Here is a 26,479-nt window from a genome sequence, read left to right as displayed (position 1 = left end):
TCTTCCGTCCGTCCCAGGTATGCAGGGCTGTTTCGGGCAGCTCCGGTGTTGAAAAAGTCACGTTGGCGCCCCAAGCCGCGGCGCCACCGCCAGGCGGAAGCGGGCCGGCTGGGTCACTGATGTGGGAGGCTCCGTCACTATGGGCCCCGGTCTTGGACCGCAACTATGGAATCGGGAACACACCGTAGCAGGCGGGATGGACTCTGCCGTCAATTTGGCGTCAGGGGCTGCAGTTGGGTGTCACAGATAGTGGATCAGGATGGTTGAGGGCAAAAACTGGCGACGGAGCACTCAGACTATGCGGCCATATTCAGTCCATACTTGGCCACGCCCCCAATGAGGAGATTTTTGTCTCTATTTTTTACACTTGAATTAAATACTATTTGATTACAATATTATATTTTATTATGATATATTTGGCATGCCTGCTCCTAGCACACTTCACAGAATGTGTTGCTGTCTTGGAGGTTCCAATATGGATCTAAAAAGTAATCAGCCGGCTCACCTAGAGGGGAAACTTAATAGGTTTATGTTTATTAATTATGGTATATCTTCTAAAAATATATAGTACAATATGGAACAAATATACAAAAAAAGGATCCTGATCTACGATGACCAGTTAATGGGTCATTTGATTTTAAGAAGATTCAGTATGTTGAGCAGTGTCTGTTTTAAAGAAAGAGTTGACAAGATATGTTTGATTGTGTATTTACAAGTGGTTTGCGTTGAGTACAGTCTGTTGGCTGCCTCTTGTTTTTGTCCTAGTGTTGATTTGTGGGTTGATTGTGTATTTGAGTGTCTATGAGGTTTGTGGACTGACACCAGTGGTAATGCTTGTGAAGTACTTGTTTGAGTGAGTAGCGATGGTACTCTTTGTGTAAGGATGGCTTGCCTTTGCAAACTGTGTTGTGTGTTATGAATGTGTGGCCCCTATTTGTAAATGTCTGGAATGAGCTCAATTGGGTTTGATGTCGTCATTGTGTTCTGCAGATGCCATTGGAAGAATTACACTTTAAATTTCAAAGAATTAATTATATAAAATATGTTAAGTAACTGCACGCTACTATGGCAAGTAAAAGCAGTAACCAAATATAGATGTGTGAACATTCAATTATTATATTGCCTCAATGGTAAAAATTTGAATTAAAACTATCTCACAACAAATAAAGTGCTTTGAGACCTTTGGGTATAGCAAGAGTTATAAAATGTTAAAACTACCTTTACCTAGAAAAAAAGGCACTCAATTGGGAAAAGTAGGCCTCACAGCGAAAAACGAATTTGTGTGTTTTATACAACTAGGACTTAACAAAATTAAAAATAGATGCCCAATATTTTGTACTGCATATCAGCTGTGCATAATGTTACAGCACTATTGTTTGCTACATCATGTTAAATATTAAAAGGCAATCACATTATATGAGTAATTGGTTGCTGCTAAAATAAAAGTTCCTTTTTTTACCACACTGCCAACAATGGATTTTGATTGGCTTGGAATGCCTGGTTTTTAACTGAGCCTCATTCCCAGCACCAGAAAGAGAGCTTTTAACAGCTGATCAACCTGCCTGTCCAAAGGAAGCTGTCTGTCTGAGCAGAGGGAGGAAATAAGTGGTTTATCAACTTTTTGGGGTTTCTGTGAGGACATTAGAATACAGCACATTGTTGTCATATCGGAAACGGATGGCATTATTAGGGACCCTGTGTCAGACAGGATTTATCAGTCCTAGGCACAAGGCCTGCTCTCCTGAAAAAAGTGTAGAAGCCATCACCTGCCGGTCATAAAACACACCTAAGTAAATAACACAGGCTTTACCTAGGCACAAGCTACAAATAAACGCTGTGGCAACTAAGGGGCCGATTGGGATGGCGGACGGAAATGTGTTCTGGCTCCCGGTTGCGCAACGTTGTATTTTTAATTTGGGTTGTACCATTTTCAAATCTCTCTTTGCCTCTGCTCCTGTCTTTATTTCTCTCTGCTTGCACCCCTATGTTCCCTCTCGACACCTCAGATCCTCTGCTCACAATCTTCTGATTACTCCTAGGTTCAATCGTAAGAAGCACGGTGGTGCCTGTTTCTCTTTTCTTGCTCCGTCCACTTGGAACTCCTTTCCTCTCTCAATCCGTCTCACTCCTGACTATTCAACTTTCCGTAACCTCTTGAAAACATATCTGTTCCGACTTGCTCACGGCTAGCTGCACTCACTCCCCTGTGTCCTTCCACTGGTCTCCGAGCACCAAGAAACCAATTGGTGTATGTGCGCGGTACTAAATTCCTTTAACATAACATAACATAACATGGTCGCAGTAAAAATACTCCCGACCGCTCCGCGAATAATCCGCGGTAGCGATTAGGATATAACTGACAGCAAACACCGACCGCAGTGGACGGATCGCATCAAACACCGACCGCGGCGGACGGATCACATGAAAGACCGCCACAGGCGGATGGTACTACATAAATTCCCTCCGCCACGGACGCAAACACCGCGGAAACAGGGCCAACCGCCGCACGACCTGCAGAGGGTCCGGCCGCACGATTAGGATAACCCCGCAATCCCAACGGAACTCACCAGCTCCCACGACCGCCGTGGAATCATCGGAAAACGGAGCACAAAGGGCCAAACGAACATCACCCATGCCCTCAAACCGATTCTAAAATGGCGCACAGAAGTAAATACAAAACATACAAAACAGAACACCCACCCACCTGAAACACCCACCACCACCAACTACATGCCCCAAGGCCCCCCCAACACAAACAAGAGCCCCCAAGTCACCACACCCACAGAACACCTGACTGCCAACAACCATTGGGACACAAGAACCACACAGAGTATAAAAGGAATCCCTCCCATTACCACAATCCTTTGCATCATAGCACACCTGGAAGAAAGAGGCAGAATACCACAAACAGCAGAGACACACACACACACATAGAACCTGCACACCAGCCCACCCACCACACAAACCCCCACAATACCATCCCTACATACCACACACCTGCACACCCCACCCACACCTTGCACATCACACACCATGGCACCCAAGAAAACCCCCAAGTTCACAGACACTAAGTTGAAGGTTATGGTGGATGAAATCATCCGCGTGGAAACACATCTATTTGGCAACTTAGTCCAGCACACCACCTTGGCAACCAAAACCAACATGTGGAACAGGATAGTGAGCAGAGTGAATGCGTCAGGGACCGTGCCACGCACCAAACACGAGATCCAGAGGCGGTGGCATGACCTCAAGACAAGGGTGAAAGGCATCAGGGCCAAGAACCACCTGCGGGCACACCACACTGGCGGCGGCACTCCCCCGGAGCCCATACCATTTCCAGAATGGGAGGAGAAGGTTCTGGGCATACTGTACCCTGAGAGCCTTGAAGGAATAGAAGAGGGACTTGAGGCTGGTAAGTACAAACCAATGACCACTATCACACAGCACTACAACTCCCAATAGGCACCCATGTTCACAGGGAGGGTGGGGCGGGGGGAGGGGTTGGTCCAGTACTACAACTCCCAACAGGCACCCATTTTCACAGGGAGGGTGGGGTGGGGGGGGGGGGTTGGTCCCGCACTACAACTCCCAACAGGCCCCCATGTTCACAGGGAGGGTGGTGGAGTGTGGGGGAGGGGGGTAGGTCCAGCACTACAACTCCCAACAGGCCCCCATGTTCACAGGGAGGGTGGTGGAGTGTGGGAGAGGGTGGGGGGTAGGTCCAGCACTACAACTCCCAACAGGCCCCCATGTTCACACGGAGGGTGGTGGAGTGTGGGGGAGGGTGGGGGGTAGGTCCAGCACTACAACTCCCAACAGGCACCCATGTTCACAGGAAAGGGGGGTCGGTACCACACTACAACTCCCAACAGGCCCCCATGTTCACAGGGAGGGTGGTGGAGTGTGGGGGAGGCTGGGGGGGTAGGTCCAGCACTACAACTCCCAACAGACGCCCATGTTCACAGGGAGGGTGGGGTAGGGTTGGTACCGCACTACAACTCCCAACAGGCTCTCATGTTCACCGGGAGGGTGGTGGAGTGTTATGGAGGGTGGGGGGTGGGGTAGGTCCAGCACTACAACTCCGAACAGGCACCCATGTTCACAGGGAGGGTGCGGTTGGTCCAGCATTACAACTCCCAACAGGCCCCCATTTTCCCAGGGAGGGTGGCGGTGGGTGGGGGGATTGGTCCAGCACTACAACTCCCAACAGACGCCCATGTTCACAGGGAGGGTGGGGTAGGGTTGGTACCGCACTACAACTCCCAACAGGCTCTCATGTTCACCGGGAGGGTGGTGGAGTGTTATGGAGGGTGGGGGGTGGGGTAGGTCCAGCACTACAACTTCCAACAGGCACCCATGTTCACAGGGAGGGTGCGGTTGGTCCAGCACTACAACTCCCAACAGGCCCCCATTTTCCCAGAGAGGGTGGCGGTGGGTGGGGGGATTGGTCCAGCACTACGACTCCCAACAGGCCCCAATGTCCCGTCCCAGAGCAAGATGGAGTCCGCCTACCATGTGCTGACCACTGCATCTCCCGTCCCAGAGCAAGATGGAGTCCGCCTACCATGTGCTGACCACTGCATCTCCCTCTTCATACTCATATGTAGGTAGCCTTCTTCACAGGGGCACCATCCAATAGCAGGACAGGCCCACACATATCCAAGTATTGTCTCCCCACCACCATAAGGCCCAGTACTGTGTAACACACCAATTTGATGACACCAACAACCATGTCCTCATGCCCTACAAAATAGAAATGCTACAACAACAAACCTGTCATGTCCACAGCATTGATTTCTATATTCTTGTCCCTTAGGTGACCGAGAATTGACAGGAGAAACTAGCAGCCGCCAGCACCAGTCGCCCACCTCACAGCATGGACTCTCAGATGATAATCCGGTGGACACCTCGGGTGCGGAGGACGATGCCGGCCCAACTACACTCCCAGGGCAATCAGGCTCACAGGACAACCCTGCCTCCACCACCATCAACACTGGACCAACAGCAACTACTGCCACTGTGACCTGTGCAGCTACCACCACCACCACTCCTGCCACTGCCATCCTGCCTGACCCATTGGACGACGATGGACCATCAACACCACAGGCTAGCAGGGAGAGTGGACAGGTGAGGACACAGGTGACGGCCCAGGTCACAAACAGGAGTACTGCTGCAAGGCGAGGCCGTGAACAACACCCAGCCCATCCTGGGACAGAGACACTGATGCCATTGCCAGAGTGGAAGCCTCCTACGAGCGGTCGCAGGCACAGGCCGATCGTGCCCACCAAGACTCCATAGACACCTGCCAGCTGTTGCGGTCCGTGGACACCAGTTTGGGACAAATAGTTGACATCATGGGGCAGCAAACAACTCTTTGGAGGGAGTGGTTATCCCGCATCACACAACCTCCCCCTCCCCCAAGTGGCCAGCGGGATAGGGCACCAACACCACCTCCCCCTCCCCCAAGTGGCCAGCGGGATAGGGCACCAACACCACCTCCCCCTCCCCCAAGTGGCCAGCGGGACAGGCCACCAACACCACCGCCACCATCACCTGAGGCCACTGACAGGGAGGTTGCCCCAGAACAACCTGCCCCCACAGCTGGCACCGCTCCGGCCCCAAGATGGAGGGGCAGTCCGAGGCTGGATCCAGCTCACAGCAGTGGCAATGCACCATCCACCCGCTCAAAGAGGGGCCGCCACTGACTTCACCCTTCCTTGAACCTGGCATTCACTCTGCGAACTATCTTGCACCACAATGCCATGCATTGGCACACGTCTGTTGGACTAGGTGTACATCACACAATGTGGTGTCCCCACGGTGTTTTCATCTGATATGACCTTCAACTCTCACTTCCCCACCAACACCTATTTGTAAATATGCACAAACAGTAATCCATACCCTGTAAATAAACACCACGTAAACACTCAATGCTGTGTGACCTCCATGTTTCAATCAAAGGTTCGTCTTAGTACTTGTCATTACCAGGTACAGGTATCAATGTACTTGACAATCATGTCTCTGTGGGAGTGACCTAGGGATAATGAGAGAACAACAAGCACAGGTCAGGAAACTGAATCACAACCATCACACCACACCATACAGCAACATCCCACAAACCACACTCATTTCAAAATAAGCGGATCACAGAACACACATCAGGGAGCATTGGACGTACACCATCTCCCACACCCATTTGCAAACAGAACATACCAGAAAAGGCACCATCCACACACCACATCCACACAACACCAGCGACCATACATCACGCTTTGAACACCAGCACAAGAGGTAGTTACTCACATTTAAGTAAAGTAGCGAGCAATGAGCTGACGCCTCTGGTCCACACCTTCTTCCTCCCCACTATCCTCATCACTGGACATGGGTGGTATGGGAGGCGGAGCAACCTGTTGGTCTGCAGGGTCCATGATCAGTGCAATGTTATTGCGTAAGGCCAGGTTGTGGAGCATGCAGCAGGCAACCACGATTTTGCATACTTTTCCGGGTGAGTATGGCAGGGCCCCTCCGGTTTTATCAAGGCAGCGAAACCTAGACTTCAGCAGTACAAACGTACGTTCCACCACCCTACGTGTCCTCCCATGGGTATCATTGTAGCGCATTTCTCCTGGGGTAGTGGGATTCCGTAGGGGGCCCAGCAGCCATGGTCGGTTTGGGTACGCAGAGTCGCCTAGGTGGGGGGATGACAGACATATACATCATTACCAGGATTGTTGGTAATAGCATGTCACACATACAACACAGTAGTCATCACAGCACACTCACCTACAAGCCACGCATGTTCTTGATGCAAATTAGCCATCAGTTGGGGACAATGCTGCTCCGCAGGATGTGGGAGTCATGTGCGGACCCTGAAAACCTTGCACACACATGGGAGATGATGTTGTCAGCCAGGCACACCACTTGCACATTTATAGAGTGGTAGCGCTTCCTTTTACAATAGACGGCTTCACGTGCCTGGGGTGGAATCAGACCAATATGTGTCCCATCAATGGCACCCACTACGTGTGGGATCTGGGCCAGGGCATAGAAGTCACCCTTCACTGCAGCCAGCTCTGCCGGACATGGGAAATGGATGTAATCATCCTTGTAAGACATCATGGCATCCAGCACATCCCGCAGTACCATACTGAACATAGATTGGGACATCCCCCCGGCATGTCCAACTGTGTACTGGAAAGTGCCAGTTGCAAAGAAGTGAAGTGCCGCCATCACCTTTGCTGTGGGTGTAATTGCTCCTGGATATGGCCTGCGTGGCAGCAGATGAGGTGACAATTGGCCTACAAGGTCCTGCAACCTCCGTCTGTCCAGCCGGAATTTGCGGATTACCTCCTCTTCAGCCATGTCCTCCAGCACAGTGTATGGTCGATGCACATTTGGAGCCCTCCTGTGTGGGAGTACATGGGAGCAGATGTCAATTCACCAACAACGCACATCTGGGCCACACCATAACATCTTGACCAACACAATACAAATTATATATGTAGCAGACACTGATTGTATGTGTGACGTGACCAAAATATAAGGCACTACAGCTGACTACACACACAATGCACATCCACAAACAACATCCGGTGTGCAAAAATGTCGACGGTCACGTGCAGTTATTATGAGGTTCACGGGGGCACTCCTGATATGTTTAGAATTAACCTACTATTCTATTGGTCCTGTGACTGATAAGGGTTGTCAGTCCTTTATGTCATGAGAGTTTAGACCAAGTTTAGACCAACCACAGGGTCAGTCCAGTCACGCACTGTTCACTCAGTGTTGTCCCACACCTTTTGAATTTACCAGCGTAATCAATACTTAATCAATTGTATTTCATTCATTTATTTCTTCATAATTATGTCAAAAAAATCATGTTTTAAATCACATGTTATTAAACAGTCACTTTTCATTCATAAACAAAACATATACATCATAATGATCATGTTTCCTATTGGTAATTTACAACAAGCTAGAGTATACAGGCAAAAGGAAAGAGCAACCTTGACACTTGTTATATCAATGAGATAGTGTTCTCCAGCATAGACTATACACAGCGGTACATATTAGTTACATGTATGTCTATTTATACAAGTCGACGGCGTTTCGATCCATTGCTCAATTTAAGGGATCATCATCAGGACTAAAACAGTTTAAATTTTGCCTGGTTAAATTCAATACGCCTGTGGAAAGAGTAGAAAATAGGAAAATAAAAGGCAAGGTCTTGCAGACACTATCAGCAGTTTTACATTTTGCATTTTCGGAAGCGCAGTGCACCTGTTGAAATAAGGGAAGCACGGAGTGCGGCAGTGAACACACGTTGTGACTGTGAAGGAGCATTGAAAAGGCAACGTCTTGCAGACACTATCAGCAGTTTTACATTTTGCATTTTCGGAAGCGCAGTGCACCTGTTGTAATAAGGCAAGCTCGGAGTGCGGCAGTGAACACACGTTGTGACTGTGAAGGAGCATTGAGCATTATGAATGGGCAGGCATGGCATGTGCTTAATGTGAACCACCTCAGGGATCACAGGTGTCATAGCGTATTTACGATGACCACAACAATGAAGAATAGTGGCAAAATGGAGTTTTTGGTACCGTGTGAATATCATGCAGAAGGGATTTTAGCAATCACGGCATTGACTGATAACTAAAAAGTTACCTTGAAAACATGCAGAACGGCAGAATGCAACTGGCATGCGTGAGGAATTGGCATTCGGCAGTGATGTGAGCTTACCTCGGTTCCGAGGGTACTAGTTATATGGCTTACATGCGGTGTTTGGATTGCTCGTAATTACGGGATGGAGCAGCCGGTAACGCTGGGGGAAGAAGGAATGAAAGCTCGTAAACCGGAAATTAAGTGAGCTAATGGCTTGACCGTGGCCGAAGGATTCTTTGCTTACCAATGATAGGCGCTCGAAAATAAGCCAAGAAGTTAAAATTTGCAGATACGATTTCCTCCGTTCAGGCGGTCTTACGATAAAGAGATCCGCTATGAAAAAACAAGTGGGATTGTTAAAACAGTGGCCAACTAGGGTTAGTGCACAGGAACCTATGCGGATTACGAAGCTTACCGCTTAGCAGCAATTAGTCAGCAGGAGCAGCGAGGTGGCTGGAGACAGTCCGGATGCTCGCGCTGTTCTGTAGGAACGGGGGTCAGGGCGCTGCCATTTTTTACATCACGGCCGGCACGCACCTTCACTCTGCAGCCTTAGCCCCTCTCAGTCACACCGGCATGTCACTGCACCACCACTGATCTTCCGTCCGTCCCAGGTATGCAGGGCTGTTTCGGGCAGCTCTGGTGTTGAAAAAGTCACGTTGGCGCCCCAAGCCGCGGCGCCACCGCCAGGCGGAAGCGGGCCGGCTGGGTCACTGATGTGGGAGGCTCCGTCACTATGGGCCCCGGTCTTGGACCGCAACTATGGAATCGCGAACACACCGTAGCAGGCGGGATGGACTCTGCCGTCAATTTGGCGTCAGGGGCTGCAGTTGGGTGTCACAGATAGTGGATCAGGATGGTTGAGGGCAAAAACTGGCGACGGAGCACTCAGACTATGCGGCCATATTCAGTCCATACTTGGCCACGCCCCCAATGAGGAGATTTTTGTCTCTATTTTTTACACTTGAATTAAATACTATTTGAATACAATATTATATTTTATTATGATATATTTGGCATGCCTGCTCCTAGCACACTTCGCAGAATGTGTTGCTGTCTTGGAGGTGCCAATATGGATCTAAAAAGTAATCAGCCGGCTCCCCTAGAGGGGAAACTTAATAGGTTTATGTTTATTAATTATGGTATATCTTCTATAAATATACAGTACAATATGGAACAAATATACAAAAAAAGGATCCTGATCTACGATGACCAGTTAATGGGTCATTTGATTTTAAGAAGATTCAGTATGTTGAGTAGTGTCTGTTTTAAAGAAAGAGTTGACAAGATATGTTTGATTGTGTATTTACAAGTGGTTTGCGTTGAGTACAGTCTGTTGGCTGCCTCTTGTTTTTGTCCTAGTGTTGATTTGTGGGTTGATTGTGTATTTGAGTGTCTATGAGGTTTGTGGACTGACACCGGTGGTAATGCTTGTGAAGTACTTGTTTGAGTGAGTAGCGATGGTACTCTTTGTGTAAGGATGGCTTGCCTTTGCAAACTGTGTTGTGTGTTATGAATGTGTGGCCCCTATTTGTAAATGTCTGGAATGAGCTCAATTTGGTTTGATGTCGTCATTGTGTTCTGCAGATGCCATTGGAAGAATTACACTTTAAATTTCAAAGAATTAATTATATAAAATATGTTAAGTAACTGCACGCTACTATGGCAAGTAAAAGCAGTAACCAAATATAGATGTGTGAACATTCAATTATTATATTGCCTCAATGGTAAAAATTTGAATTAAAACTATCTCACAACAAATAAAGTGCTTTGAGACCTTTGGGTATAGCAAGAGTTATAAAATGTTAAAACTACCTTTACCTAGAAAAAAAGGCACTCAATTGGGAAAAGTAGGCCTCACAGCGAAAAACGAATTTGTGTGTTTTATACAACTAGGACTTAACAAAATTAAAAATAGATGCCCAATATTTTGTACTGCATATCAGCTGTGCATAATGTTACAGCACTATTGTTAGCTACATCATGTTAAATATTAAAAGGCAATCACATTATATGAGTAATTGGTTGCTGCTAAAATAAAAGTTCCTTTTTTTACCACACTGCCAACAATGGATTTTGATTGGCTTGGAATGCCTGGTTTTTAACTGAGCCTCATTCCCAGCACCAGAAAGAGAGCTTTTAACAGCTGATCAACCTGCCTGTCCAAAGGAAGCTGTCTGTCTGAGCAGAGGGAGGAAATAAGTGGTTTATCAACTTTTTGGGGTTTCTGTGAGGACATTAGAATACAGCACATTGTTGTCATATCGGAAACGGATGACATTATTAGGGACCCTGTGTCAGACAGGATTTATCAGTCCTAGGCACAAGGCCTGCTCTCCTGAAAAAAGTGTAGAAGCCATCACCTGCCGGTCATAAAACACACCTAAGTAAATAACACAGGTTTTACCTAGGCACAAGCTACAAATAAACGCTGTGGCAACTAAGGGGCCGATTGGGATGGCGGACGGAAATGTGTTCTGGCTCCTGGTTGCGCAACGTTGTATTTTTAATTTGGGTTGTACCATTTTCAAATCTCTCTTTGCCTCTGCTCCTGTCTTTATTTCTCTCTGCTTGCACCCCTATGTTCCCTCTCGACACCTCAGATCCTCTGCTCACAATCTTCTGATTACTCCTAGGTTCAATCGTAAGAAGCACGGTGGTGCCTGTTTCTCTTTTCTTGCTCAGTCCACTTGGAACTCCTTTCCTCTCTCAATCCGTCTCACTCCTGACTATTCAACTTTCCGTAACCTCTTGAAAACATATCTGTTCCGACTTGCTCACGGCTAGCTGCACTCACTCCCCTGTGTCCTTCCACTGGTCTCCGAGCACCAAGAAACCAATTGGTGTATGTGCGCGGTACTAAATTCCTTTAACATAACATAACATAACATGGTCGCAGTAAAAATACTCCCGACCGCTCCGCGAATAATCCGCGGTAGCGATTAGGATATAACTGACAGCAAACACCGACCGCAGTGGACGGATCACATCAAACACCGACCGCGGCGGACGGATCACATGAAAGACCGCCACAGGCGGACGGTACTACATAAATTCCCTCCGCCACGGACGCAAACACCGCGGAAACAGGACCAACCGCCGCACGACCTGCAGAGGGTCCGGCCTCACGATTAGGATAACCCCGCAATCCCAACGGAACTCACCAGCTCCCACGACCGCCGCGGAATCATCGGAAAACGGAGCACAAAGGGCCAAACGAACATCACCCATGCCCTCAAACCGATTCTAAAATGGCGCACAGAAGTAAATACAAAACACACAAAACAAAACACCCACCCACCTGAAACACCCACCAACTACATGCCCCAAGGCCCCCCCCAACACAAACAAGAGCCCCCAAGTCACCACACCCACAGAACACCTGACTGCCAACAACCATTGGGACACAAGAACCACACAGAGTATAAAAGGAATCCCTCCCATTACCACAATCCTTTGCATCATAGCACACCTGGAAGAAAGAGGCAGAATGCCACAAACAGCAGAGACACACACACACACATAGAACCTGCACACCAGCCCACCCACCACACAAACCCCCACAATACCATCCCTACATACCACACACCTGCACACCCCACCCACACCTTGCACATCACACACCATGGCACCCAAGAAAACCCCCAAGTTCACAGACACTAAGTTGAAGGTTATGGTGGATGAAATCATCCGCGTGGAAACACATCTATTTGGCAACTTAGTCCAGCACACTACCTTGGCAACCAAAACCAACATGTGGAACAGGATAGTGAGCAGAGTGAATGCGTCAGGGACCGTGCCACGCACCAAACACGAGATCCAGAGGCGGTGGCATGACCTCAAGACAAGGGTGAAAGGCATCAGGGCCAAGAACCACCTGCGGGCACACCACACTGGCGGCGGCACTCCCCCGGAGCCCATACCATTTCCAGAATGGGAGGAGAAGGTTCTGGGCATACTGTACCCTGAGAGCCTTGAAGGAATAGAAGAGGGACTTGAGGCTGGTAAGTACAAACCAATGACCACTATCACACAGCACTACAACTCCCAATAGGCACCCATGTTCACAGGGAGGGTGGGGCGGGGGGGGGGGGTTAGTCCAGTACTACAACTCCCAACAGGCACCCATGTTCACAGGGAGGGTGGGGTGGGGGGGGTTGGTCCCGCACTACAACTCCCAACAGGCCCCCATGTTCACAGGGAGGGTGGTGGAGTGTGGGGGAGGGTTGGGGGGGGGGGTAGGTCCAGCACTAAAACTCCCAACAGGCCCCCATGTTCACAGGGAGGGTGGTGGAGTGTGGGAGAGGGTGGGGGGTAGGTCCAGCACTACAACTCCCAACAGGCCCCCATGTTCACACGGAGGGTGGTGGAGTGTGGGGGAGGGTGGGGGGTAGGTCCAGCACTACAACTCCCAACAGGCACCCATGTTCACAGGAAGGGGGGGTCGGTACCACACTACAACTCCCAACAGGCCCCCATGTTCACAGGGAGGGTGGTGGAGTGTGGGGGAGGCTGGGGGGGTAGGTCCAGCACTACAACTCCCAACAGACGCCCATGTTCACAGGGAGGGTGGGGTAGGGTTGGTACCGCACTACAACTCCCAACAGGCTCTCATGTTCACCGGGAGGGTGGTGGAGTGTTATGGAGGGTGGGGGGTGGGGTAGGTCCAGCACTACAACTCCCAACAGGCACCCATGTTCACAGGGAGGGTGCGGTTGGTCCAGCACTACAACTCCCAACAGGCCCCCATTTTCCCAGGGAGGGTGGCGGTGGGTGGGGGGATTGGTCCAGCACTACGACTCCCAACAGACGCCCATGTTCACAGGGAGGGTGGCGTAGGGTTGGTACCGCACTACAACTCCCAACAGGCTCTCATGTTCACCGGGAGGGTGGTGGAGTGTTATGGAGGGTGGGGGGTGGGGTAGGTCCAGCACTACAACTCCCAACAGGCACCCATGTTCACAGGGAGGGTGCGGTTGGTCCAGCACTACAACTCCCAACAGGCCCCCATTTTCCCAGGGAGGGTGGCGGTGGGTGGGGGGATTGGTCCAGCACTACGACTCCCAACAGGCCCCAATGTCCCGTCCCAGAGCAAGATGGAGTCCGCCTACCATGTGCTGACCACTGCATCTCCCGTCCCAGAGCAAGATGGAGTCCGCCTACCATGTGCTGACCACTGCATCTCCCTCATCATACTCATATGTAGGTAGCCTTCTTCACAGGGGCACCATCCAATAGCAGGACAGGCCCACACATATCCAAGTATTGTCTCCCCACCACCATAAGGCCCAGTACTGTGTAACACACCAATTTGATGACACCAACAACCATGTCCTCATGCCCTACAAAATAGAAATGCTACAACAACAAACCTGTCATGTCCACAGCATTGATTTCTATATTCTTGTCCCTTAGGTGACCGAGAATTGACAGGAGAAACCAGCAGCCGCCAGCACCAGTCGCCCACCTCACAGCATGGACTCTCAGGTGATAATCCTGTGGACACCTCGGGTGCGGAGGACGATGCCGGCCCAACTACACTCCCAGGGCAATCAGGCTCACAGGACAACCCTGCCTCCACCACCATCAACACTGGACCAACAGCAACTACTGCCACTGTGACCTGTGCAGCTACCACCACCACCACTCCTGCCACTGCCATCCTGCCTGACCCATTGGACGACGATGGACCATCAACACCACAGGCTAGCAGGGAGAGTGGACAGGTGAGGACACAGGTGACGGCCCAGGTCACAAACAGGAGTACTGCTGCAAGGCGAGGCCGTGAACAACACCCAGCCCATCCTGGGACAGAGACACTGATGCCATTGCCAGAGTGGAAGCCTCCTACGAGCGGTCGCAGGCACAGGCCGATCGTGCCCACCAAGACTCCATAGACACCTGCCAGCTGTTGCGGTCCGTGGACACCAGTTTGGGACAAATAGTTGACATCATGGGGCAGCAAACAACTCTTTGGAGGGAGTGGTTATCCCGCATCACACAACCTCCCCCTCCCCCAAGTGGCCAGCGGGATAGGGCACCAACACCACCTCCCCCTCCCCCAAGTGGCCAGCGGGATAGGGCACCAACACCACCTCCCCCTCCCCCAAGTGGCCAGCGGTACAGGCCACCAACACCACCGCCACCATCACCTGAGGCCACTGACAGGGAGGTTGCCCCAGAACAACCTGCCCCCACAGCTGGCACCGCTCCGGCCCCAAGATGGAGGGGCAGTCCGAGACTGGATCCAGCTCACAGCAGTGGCAATGCACCATCCACCCGCTCAAAGAGGGGCCGCCACTGACTTCACCCTTCCTTGAACCTGGCATTCACTCTGCGAACTATCTTGCACCACAATGCCATGCATTGGCACACGTCTGTTGGACTAGGTGTACATCACACAATGTGGTGTCCCCACGGTGTTTTCATCTGATATGACCTTCAACTCTCACTTCCCCACCAACACCTATTTGTAAATATGCACAAACAGTAATCCATACCCTGTAAATAAACACCACGTAAACACTCAATGCTGTGTGACCTCCATGTTTCAATCAAAGGTTCGTCTTAGTACTTGTCATTACCAGGTACAGGTATCAATGTACTTGACAATCATGTCTCTGTGGGAGTGACCTAGGGATAATGAGAGAACAACAAGCACAGGTCAGGAAACTGAATCACAACCATCACACCACACCATACAGCAACATCCCACAAACCACACTCATTTCAAAATAAGCGGATCACAGAACACACATCAGGGAGCATTGGACGTACACCATCTCCCACACCCATTTGCAAACAGAACATACCAGAAAAGGCACCATCCACACACCACATCCACACAACACCAGCGGACATACATCACGCTTTGAACACCAGCACAAGAGGTAGTTACTCACATTTAAGTAAAGTAGCGAGCAATGAGCTGACGCCTCTGGTCCACACCTTCTTCCTCCCCACTATCCTCATCACTGGACATGGGTGGTATGGGAGGCGGAGCAACCTGTTGGTCTGCAGGGTCCATGATCAGTGCAATGTTATTGCGTAAGGCCAGGTTGTGGAGCATGCAGCAGGCAACCACGATTTTGCATACTTTTTCGGGTGAGTATGGCAGGGCCCCTCTGGTTTTATCAAGGCAGCGAAACCTAGACTTCAGCAGTACAAACGTATGTTCCACCACCCTACGTGTCCTCCCATGGGTATCATTGTAGCGCATTTCTCCTGGGGTAGTGGGATTCCATAGGGGGCCCAGCAGCCATGGTCGGTTTGGGTACGCAGAGTCGCCTAGGTGGGGGGATGACAGACATATACATCATTACCAGGATTGTTGGTAATAGCATGTCACACATACAACACAGTAGTCATCACAGCACACTCACCTACAAGCCACGCATGTTCTTGATGCAAATTAGCCATCAGTTGGGGACAATGCTGCTCCGCAGGATGTGGGAGTCATGTGCGGACCCTGAAAACCTTGCACACACATGGGAGATGATGTTGTCAGCCAGGCACACCACTTGCACATTTATAGAGTGGTAGCGCTTCCTTTTACAATAGACGGCTTCACGTGCCTGGGGTGGAATCAGACCAATATGTGTCCCATCAATGGCACCCACTACGTGTGGGATCTGGGCCAGGGCATAGAAGTCACCCTTCACTGCAGCCAGCTCTGCCGGACGTGGGAAATGGATGTAATCATCCTTGTAAGACATCATGGCATCCAGCACATCCCGCAGTACCATACTGAACATAGATTGTGACATCCCCCGGCATGTCCAACTGTGTACTGGAAAGTGCCAGTTGCAAAGAAGTGAAGTGCCGCCATCACCTTTGCTGTGGGTGTAATTGCTCCTGGATATGGCCTGCGTGGCAGCAGATGAGGTGACAATTGGCCTACAAGGTCCTGCAACCTCCGTCTGTCCAGCCGGAATTTGCGGATTACCTCCTCTTCAGCCATGTCCTCCAGCACAGTGTATGGTCGATGCACATTTGGAGCCCTCCTGTGTGGGAGTACATGGGAGCAGATGTCAATTCACCAACAACGCACATCTGGGCCACACCATAACATCTTGACCAACACAATACAAATTATATATGTAGCAGACACTGATTGTATGTGTGACGTGACCAAAATATAAGGCACTACAGCTGACTACACACACAATGCACATCCACAAACAACATCCGGTGTGCAAAAATGTCGACGGTCACGTGCAGTTATTATGAGGTTCACGGGGGCACTCCTGATATGTTTAGAATTAACCTACTATTCTATCGGTCCTGTGACTGATAAGGGTTGTCAGTCCTTTATGTCATGAGAGTTTAGACCAACCACAGGGTCAGTCCAGTCACGCACTGTTCACTTAGTGTTGTCCCACACCTTTTGAATTTACCAGCGTAATCAATACTTAATCAATTGTATTTCATTCATTTATTTCTTCATAATTATGTCAAAAAATTCATGTTTTAAATCACATGTTATTAAACAGTCACTTTTCATTCATAAACAAAACATATACATCATAATGATCATGTTTCCTATTGGTAATTTACAACAAGCTTATTAGCACATGACACTTCTTAAATCGCATGCCCGATGCATTTCGGCACCCAATTGGTGCCTTCCTCAGGGGCCTCACTTGTGAATTTTGGGGTTTTACGTGTAAAATCGATACGATTCTAGAGTGTATCAACGTTATGTGCTGTGCCTGATGCTCTCTGCTTCTACCCTGTGATATTTCTGATTAAGGGATCTAAAATCGATGTCTCCGCGTCTATATTCGGGGTCTCAACTGTCGCGTACACGGTCACGTGCAGACATGTTGAAAGAACTGCCAACATAACATGACAGATTGCCCAAGTGTGGAGAAGCGTTCCCACAGACAAACCTTGACGTGCATACACAACACGAACATGGACCACACCCTCTTTGTCATCATGCACCCATTACCCCACCTACAATGTTCTGCATCCTCACATGACAGGCATGGGCATACAACAAGCGACACACAGACGCATACCCAGTATGCATGTATACCACCATCAATGCGACTTGCACACACAAACCACACACTCACGACAGCTTCTGGATGTGGGTACACAGCCGTGATGTACTGTGTAGATGTGTACCAATAGAAACGTGTGACCTCAAAGCGAGACGTAAACTCATAGCCATGCACATCTGACGCAACTTGGGCTCACATCACTGGCCTATGTTCAACACTGCCAAGGTCAATAGTATGGCCACACATGTCAACAATGGACATAACAGATACACGTGTACACGTGCCATTGACTTGACATAATGATTACTGGCGATTTACGGACATGTCGTGACACACATCTACAACTATGAACATAACATGTGTGTGGAGACATGCATTGTGTGTACACACGACATCCGCGTACGCCTTATCCCAACACATGAGATGATCCTTGACACTGCAATAGTGCATTACATTTGCTGAGTTGACAAGGACCATCACGGTCACACCCCACAAACCGCATGTGCGCACTACCAAGACGGTGCATCATTTGAAAATCACCACTCACTGGCATTGCAATGGCGGAGCACGCATTCCGTGTGGGCGGAGCAGGCTAACACATACATTTGAATGGACAAGTCGAAATGCCAGTTGGTATCCCCCTTACGGTCACATAGCAGCACCCACCACAGACCGCCAGGCCTGGCCACACACCCACCGCTGGGTGCAGGCGGTGGGTCACCGCGGGGTGCGGGCGGTGGTGAACCACCCTGTGTAGAGATATCAGCCTGGCATGGTTGCCCCTGGCCGCTCACACACCGCCGGGTGCAGGCGGTGGATGACCGCCGGGTGCGGGTCGTGGGTGACAGGCGGGTGCGGGCGGTGGGGGACCGTGGGCGGTGATGACCCGCCATGTGTAGAGATATCAGCCTGGCATGGTTGCCTGTGGCCGCTCACTCACCCCCGGGTGCAGGCGGTGGGTGACCACCGGGTGCGGGCGGTGGGTGACCACGGGGTGCGGGCAGTGGTAACCTGCCCTGTGTAGAGATATCAGCCTGGCATGGTTGCCCCTGGCCGCTCACATACCGCCGGGTGCAGGCGGTGGGTGACCGCCAGGTGTGAGCAGTGGGTGACTGCAGGGTGTGGGTGGTGGTGACCCGCCATGTGGAGAGATATCAGCCTGGCATGGTTGCCCCTGGCCGCTCACACACCACGGGGTGCGGGCGGTGGGTGACCACGGGGTGCGGGCGGTGGTGAACCGCTCTGTGTAGAGATATAAGCCTGGCATGGTTGCCCCTGGCCACTCACACACCGCCGGGTGCGAGCGGTGGGTGACCAGCGGGTGCAGGCGGTCAGTGACCGCCGGGTGCAGGCTGTGTGTGAGTGGCCAGGGACAACCATGCCAGGCTGATATCTCTACACAGGGCAGTTCACCACCACCTGCACCCTGCGGTCACCCACCGCCCGCACCTGGCAGTCACCCTCCGCCTGCACCCGGAGGTTGGTGAGCGGCCAGGCCCGGCGGTCTGCGGTGGGTGCTGCAATGTGACTGTAAGGGGGGGGTACCAACTGCCATTCCCACTTGCACATTCAAATGTATGTGTTAGCCTGCCCTGCCCCGCGGAATGCGTGCTCCGCCATAGCGACGCAGGTGAGTGTTGAATTTCAAATGATGCACCATCGCGGTAGAGTGCACATGCGGTTGCCGGTGTGCGACCGTGATGGTCCTTGAACATGTAGCCAATGGAAACAGGTAACGCGGGGCACGTAAGCGATTTAAAAAAATAGCGGAAGCCGTGCACCGCCACAGCAGGGCCAGTCATTGGCTCTTTTTGAAAGAGGCAGCCCGGGAAAACCAATTGCTGCAGACGTGTGCCACTGATATCAGCTCAGGGCCCTATATATATGTGTGAATCTCTGCAGCACACATCCACTGCTTCCAGCCACTGCTGCCTGCACCCATCACCTCCACCTGCTGCTGCTGACCAATCCACCAACTGCTGCCTGCACCCATCACCTATGCCTGCTGCCGCTGACCAATCCTCCAACTGCTGCTGTTATGCCACAGTCCGGGACCCTGCCATGTCGAGAGTGCGAGAGATACGGTCTCCTCCCTTCACCGCAGCGGAGCTCGATGTCCCTGTGGACGGTGTGCTCCGCCACTAAGACCGGCTCTACGGTGCCCCCGGACAGGTGGTAAGTGCAGAGGGGGACATGTTGGTGTGCATGAGGTGGTCACTAACTCCTGGCTTCTGCAATCTTGGCGGTGTGCTGTGGGACATTCACATGTGCTGTACTGTGCATGGCTGCTGCAGGATACGTGTTGCTCCTATCTGTGTGGCTGTCCATATGTCAACTGACTTTCCCATTTTGTCTCCCATCATGGTAGGTCAAGCTGCACCTTCGCAAGGCCGTGTGGAGGACCATAGCACGTGATGTGGGGGTGTAAAATAGGCGACACACACTCTGCCACAAGCGCTGGGACGACATCTCCAGGCTCAGCAAGAATGTGGCGGAGATGACACTGGGGCAGATTCCATGTACATCCCGGCTTACACGACACACCATGACCCCCCTGATGCTCCGTATCATTGCAGTGACGTATCATGACCTGTCCGCTCGGTTGAGAGGGGATCAGCAGCAAACTAGCGGTAAGCAGACTGAATGTGTTTGTGACTTGTGAGTGCATGCATGTATTGATGCCAGACGCAGTAGTGACATCCGTGGTGTGTATGTTATGCTGCAATAGCATGTTGGTGCCATTATCGGAGTGTGCGTTGGCATCCATATCAGCCATGTGGACATACCAGTTGCATTCTCGCTCCTGTCCCTCAGGCTGAGTGGTCGCTCCCCAGTGTCCCCTCGTGACACTCGGTATCGTTGTGCTGCTTTGGCCCTGATTTCTGCTCTATTGCATTTGCCTGCTGTGTGCCTGCCTGCCGAGTTGTGCATTTGGTTATTTAATTAGTTAAACGTGCCGCTTTCACTGTACTCGGTATCGTTGTACCGCTTTTGCCCTGATTTCTGCTCAATTGCATTTGCCTGCTGTGTGTATGCCTGCCGAGTTGTGCATTTGGTTATTTAATTAGTTAAACGTGCCGCTTTCACTGTACTCGGTATCGTTGTACCGCTTTTGCCCTGATTTCTGCTCAATTGCATTTGCCTGCTGTGTGCCTGCCTGCCGAGTTGTGCATTTGGTTATTTAATTAGTTAAACGTGCCGCTTTCACTGTACTCGGTATCGTTGTACCGCTTTTGCCCTGATTTCTGCTCAATTGCATTTGCCTGCTGTGTGCCTGCCTGCCGAGTTGTTCTTTCAGTTATTTAATTAATTATAAGTGCCGCTTTCACTATACTTGCGCGTTCTGACTAGCGCGACGCTGTGCTCCCCCCTCCGCCTCCATTTTGTTGTTGTTGTGATCCCTGGAGCCCGCCCCGCCTCCCAGCTGAGACGCCCTCGCCCCTCCCCCTCCACCATCCATATTTGCCCACTGCATCAACGCGCAGCGTTCACGCGCAGCGACCGCGCCCAATCCGCGCCGAAGTCCGCGCCTGGACCGCGCCCAGCGCCAGACCCCCTGCCCCTCGCGCTGCCCAGCCCCCCCGCCTTACCTACGATGCCGCCACCCTCCTAGCCCTTAACCCCGGTCGCGCCCCCAACTGCGTCCAAGCCGCTCCTGGACACACCCATGGACCTTTCTCCTGCTACTCCTGCAAATTCTGCGGCACCGACAACATCTCCGCTACGACTACACCACAGATTCCCGACCCCACCCACCTACAATGCATCCTTCTCAACACCCGTTCGGTGCACAGGCACGCCATTGACCTATGGAACCTACTAGACACCTTCTCTCCAGACGTCGCCTTCCTTACGGAAACATGGATGAATGCTTCCTCCGCACCAGACATCACCATTGCCATCCCTGAAGACTATAAGATCACTCGCAAAGACCGTACCAGCCACACAGGAGGAGGAATCGCTATCGTCCATAAGAAATCTATCCGCATCTCAACTAGCTCTGACACCAACCTCGCCAACTCCGAACACCTTCACTTCCAGATCCACATCGACCCCAAAACCACACTCAGAGGCACTCTCCTCTACAGACCACCAGGACCCCGCGCAAAATTCAGTGAAGACATCACAGACTTCATCTCTCCACACGCGCTTCCCTCCAAAGACTATATTCTTCTGGGAGACCTCAACTTTCACCTTGAAAAGATAAACGACCACAACACCGCCACCCTCGTGGACAACCTCGCCAACCTCGGACTTATACAACTAGTCACTTCCCCCACCCACATCGCAGGTCACACACTCGACCCCATCTTCACTTCCAGCAATCATGTCTCCTTCAGCCACACTACGGATCTCCTATGGACCGACCACAGCTGCGTTCACTTCACCTACAACAAGCCGAAACCCATCAACCACTCCCAACCTACCCTGCAAAGAAACTGGAACAAAATCACCACGGACCAAATATCCCCATCGCTCCTTCGAAACTCCCCAGCCCTCTCTTCTAACGCCAACGAAGCCGCCGCCAACCTCACCCTATGGTTATCCAACACCGCCGACACCTTAGCACCACTGAAAAAACGTCAAAGCAAACCTGGCAACAAGAAGGCCTCATGGTTCAACGATGATCTTAAGAAATCCAAGAAACTCTGCCGCTCCCTTGAAAAGGCCTGGAAAAAAGACCCAACCACCAGCTCCAAGGACGCCTTCAAAAGCGCCACCCGCACTCACCACCAACTGATCCGAAAAGCCAAGAAAACAGCATTCAAGGATCGACTTGACAACAACGCCCACAACAGCAAGGAACTTTTCAACATCGTGAAGGAATTTTCCAACCCCTCGGCCAACTCCAACGACATCACCCCCTCTCAAACCCTCTGCGACTCCCTAGCCTCTTTCTTCCACAACAAGATTGCAGACATCCACAACAGCTTTGACAACCAACCCGGAAACCAACCCACCCTACCATCTGCTGACCATCTTCCCCCCGTTAACACCCTTAACGCCTGGAACCCAATCTCCACTGAGGAAACCATCCGCCTGATGAATTCCATCCACTCTGGATCCCCCACAGACCCATGCCCTCACCACATCTTCAACAAAGCAGACTCCGTCATAGCACCGCACCTCCGAGACGTCATCAACTGCTCCTTCAACTCCGCTACCTTCCCAGAAGTCTGGAAACACGCTGAACTCACCGCCCTTCTCAAAAAACCAACAGCGGACCCCACCGAACTCAAAATTACCGCCCCATCTCGCTTCTTCCATTCCTGGCCAAAGTCATCGAGAAAGCCGTCAACAACCAGCTCGCCGCCTTCCTCGAAGCCAACAAATCCCTTGACCCCTCACAATCTGGCTTCCGAGCAAAACACAGCACTGAGACCGCCCTCATCGCAGCAACAGACGACATTCGAACTCTACTGGACAATGGAGACACAGTCGCCCTCATCCTCCTCGACCTCTCTGCAGCATTCGACACAGTCTGCCACAGCACCCTTCTACAACGCCTCAATAACATCGGAATCCAAGGAAAAGCACTTGAATGGATCACCTCGTTCCTCACCGGAAGAACCCAGAAAGTCCGCCTTCCTCCATTCAAGTCCGAGGCCTCTGAAGTCATCTGCGGCGTACCTCAAGGATCCTCACTCAGTCCCACCCTCTTCAACGTATACATGAGCCCCCTCGCGGCCATCGCCCGCCAACACAACCTCAACATCATCTCATACGCGGATGACACTCAACTGATCCTTTCTCTCACCAAGGACCCCAGCACCGCCAAAACTAACCTACACGAAGGAATGAAAGAAGTCGCAGAATGGATGAAACAAAGCCGTCTGAAACTGAACTCAGACAAAACAGAAGTCCTCATCTTAGGTACATCCCCTTCTGCTTGGGACGACTCCTGGTGGCCGGAAGCCCTCGGGAAAGCACCCATCCCGACAGACCACGCACGGAACCTTGGCGTCATCCTGGATTCTTCACTCTCAATGAACAGACAAGTCAGCGCCGTATCCTCTTCCTGCTTCAACATTCTTCGCATGCTCAGAAAAACATTTCGCTGGATCCCCTCCGAAACAAGGAAAACAGTCACCCACGCTCTGGTCACGAGCCGACTGGACTACGGAAACACCCTCTACGCAGGTACCACCGCTAAACTCCAGAAGAAACTCCAACAAATCCAAAACGCCTCAGCCAGGCTCATATTAGACATCCCACGCAACGATTACATCTCTGGTCACCTTAAAGACCTCCACTGGCTACCCGTCAATAAGAGGATCACTTTCCGACTGCTTACCCACGCACACAAATCACTCTACGACATCGGACCAGATTGCCTCAATTCTTGACTGTCCTTCTACACCCCCTACCGCCAACTACGTTCTTCCAGCCAAGCCTTCGCCACTGTACCTCGCATCAACAAGACCACCATGGGAGGCAGATCCTTTTCATATCTGGCTGCTAAAACATGGAACTCACTCCCCGCTTACCTTCGCCTCACCCAGAACCACCTAGCGTTCAGAAAGCAGCTTAAAACGTGGATTTTTGACAAATAATCCTCCTCCCCTTCCTAAGCGCCTTGAAACCCTCTGGGTATGTAGTGCGCTATACAAATTTTATGACTTGACTTTTATGACTTGACTTGATTGTAGTGCAGGGTCCCAGGACATGCCCTTGAGGTCTGTGTTCTCATGGCAACACATGTGTGGTGGTCGGCATGCACTTGCCCGGTTTGTTAGTAGTACATGCTTCACAGGTACCCCCGGTTCTTTGACATGAAGATGTATGGTAGGGGTGGTTCTTGTGCAGGATGGGGGCTACATGTTGGTCAGCAGTCAAGGTGTTCTGTTTTTGCAATTTTCAGTACGTGAGTGTGGCACTTACGTATACCTCTTTTCTCTCTTTCAGCTTTGGCTGAGGGCACTGACCCACAAACGACAGAGCTCAGTGGTGGCAATGCATCAGAATCCGGAAACACACACACGCAGACTGATACTGAAGAGAGCAGCCCTGGAGAGGGGGACAGGACTGTCCCTGAGGACTCACATGTGGAGACACCATCATCCTCATCTTCAGACGGTGTTGGTGAGTCAGCACTGTTGGTAGACACAGGGAGTGGAAAATCTACACCTTCAGTCGGTACACAGCACACAGGGCCAACACTGCCAACAACTGCAACAAGTACTGCTCGTGCTCGCCAGAGTAAGGGGAGCAGAGTGGCCTTCGGTGCAGGCACCGTTGCCCCTGCCCCTGTGACACAAAGTGCCCTTTGTGCTGAGGCGGTTGATCTGCTGCGACAGCTGTGTGTAGGGTAGACCAACATGATCAATGCATTCCTAGACCACGATAGGAAGTTGGGGCAGGTGGTAGCATTCATGGAGGGGATGCATGGCGATGTTGCTGGTCTACACAGAACAGTTCAGTCGTTAACCAACACAGTGTCTGCAGCCATTCAAAATTCACAGGCACAAGCTTCTACTTCAGTTCCCCCATCCACACCACTTGATGTGTCAGCGGAGAGTGACATTTCTGAGCAGGGCTCATTTTCGGGATATTGCACTAGAAGCAGCCACAGACAGCAAAGCAGGGCACGGAGGCCACAGACACCATCCCCTAGGACAAATCTTTCACAGACTCACAGACCACGACATCAGCTACCCTGGAGTTGACACACAGGATAATCAAGGGGTGTTGGGTGACAGGGATTCACATGTAACACAGCCATCCCCCTCCAAAGGTACTCCCAAGGCAAGGGCACCACCCAAGGCCAAGGACACTGTAAAGGACAAGGACACTGCAAAGGAAAGGGCACCTCCCAAGGCCAGGGACACTCCCAAGGACAAGGACACTGCAAAGGAAAGGGCACCTCCCAAGGCCAGGGACACTACCAAGGACAAGGACACTGCAAAGGAAAGGGCACCTCCCAAGGCCAGGGACACTACCAAGGACAAGGACACTGCAAAGGAAAGGGCACCTCCCAAGGCCAAGGACAATCCCAAGTACAAGGACACTGCAAAGGAAAGGGCACCTCCCAAGGCCAGGGACACTCACAAGGACAAGGACACTGCAAAGGAAAGGGTACCTCCCAAGGCCAGGGACACTGCAAAGGACAAAGACACTGCAAAGGAAAGGGACACTACAAAGGACCGGGACACTACAAAGGACAAGCCAGCTCCCAGGGACAGGGCACCGCCCACGATTCAGGCACATTCAAGAGAGAGGACACATCCTACAGGCAAGGCACCTCCCAGGGACAAGGGTTCTCCCATGGACATGAGCACCATCAAGGACAGGCATACATCACCCCTGCACGCCCTGAGGCTGATGTTGGAGAAGGAACGTAAAACACATGTGTCAGCGGTGGAGTCCCCTCATACCTCTACTCCCATCCACACCCCGCAGAAGCAGAGGAAGGAGTACACTGTTGTTGCATCACCCATTACACATGATGCAGAGGGCAGAAGGCAGGGCCACAGCAAACGTCAAGCAGGGTCCAGCACGTCCCCAGAGAGCAGACACACACCAGCACATGATCCCCCTTTGATGAGTGATGTTCATGATGAGGCCACACCACTTACCAGTCCAGTCATGTCCAGGGTACCCTTCCATATCCCAAAGAAACAGAGACTCACACCTGTGACACCTGCCCACCCCAATGTCGCTCCAGTACAGCTGTCCCCAGCTCCCAGAGCCACCCTGCCTCCTGGCCCATACAGCCTTGTGACTCAGCATTTCAGTGGTCATAGTGAGTCAGCTGCAGTTCACTCTCATGTGTCAGATAGTGGCACTGTTCGCTGTCATGCCTCATGTAG

Source organism: Lissotriton vulgaris, chromosome 10 (genome assembly GCF_964263255.1).
Source record: "Lissotriton vulgaris chromosome 10, aLisVul1.2, whole genome shotgun sequence".
Classification (NCBI taxonomy): domain Eukaryota; kingdom Metazoa; phylum Chordata; class Amphibia; order Caudata; family Salamandridae; genus Lissotriton; species Lissotriton vulgaris.
Note: the sequence above shows the minus strand (reverse complement) of the source record.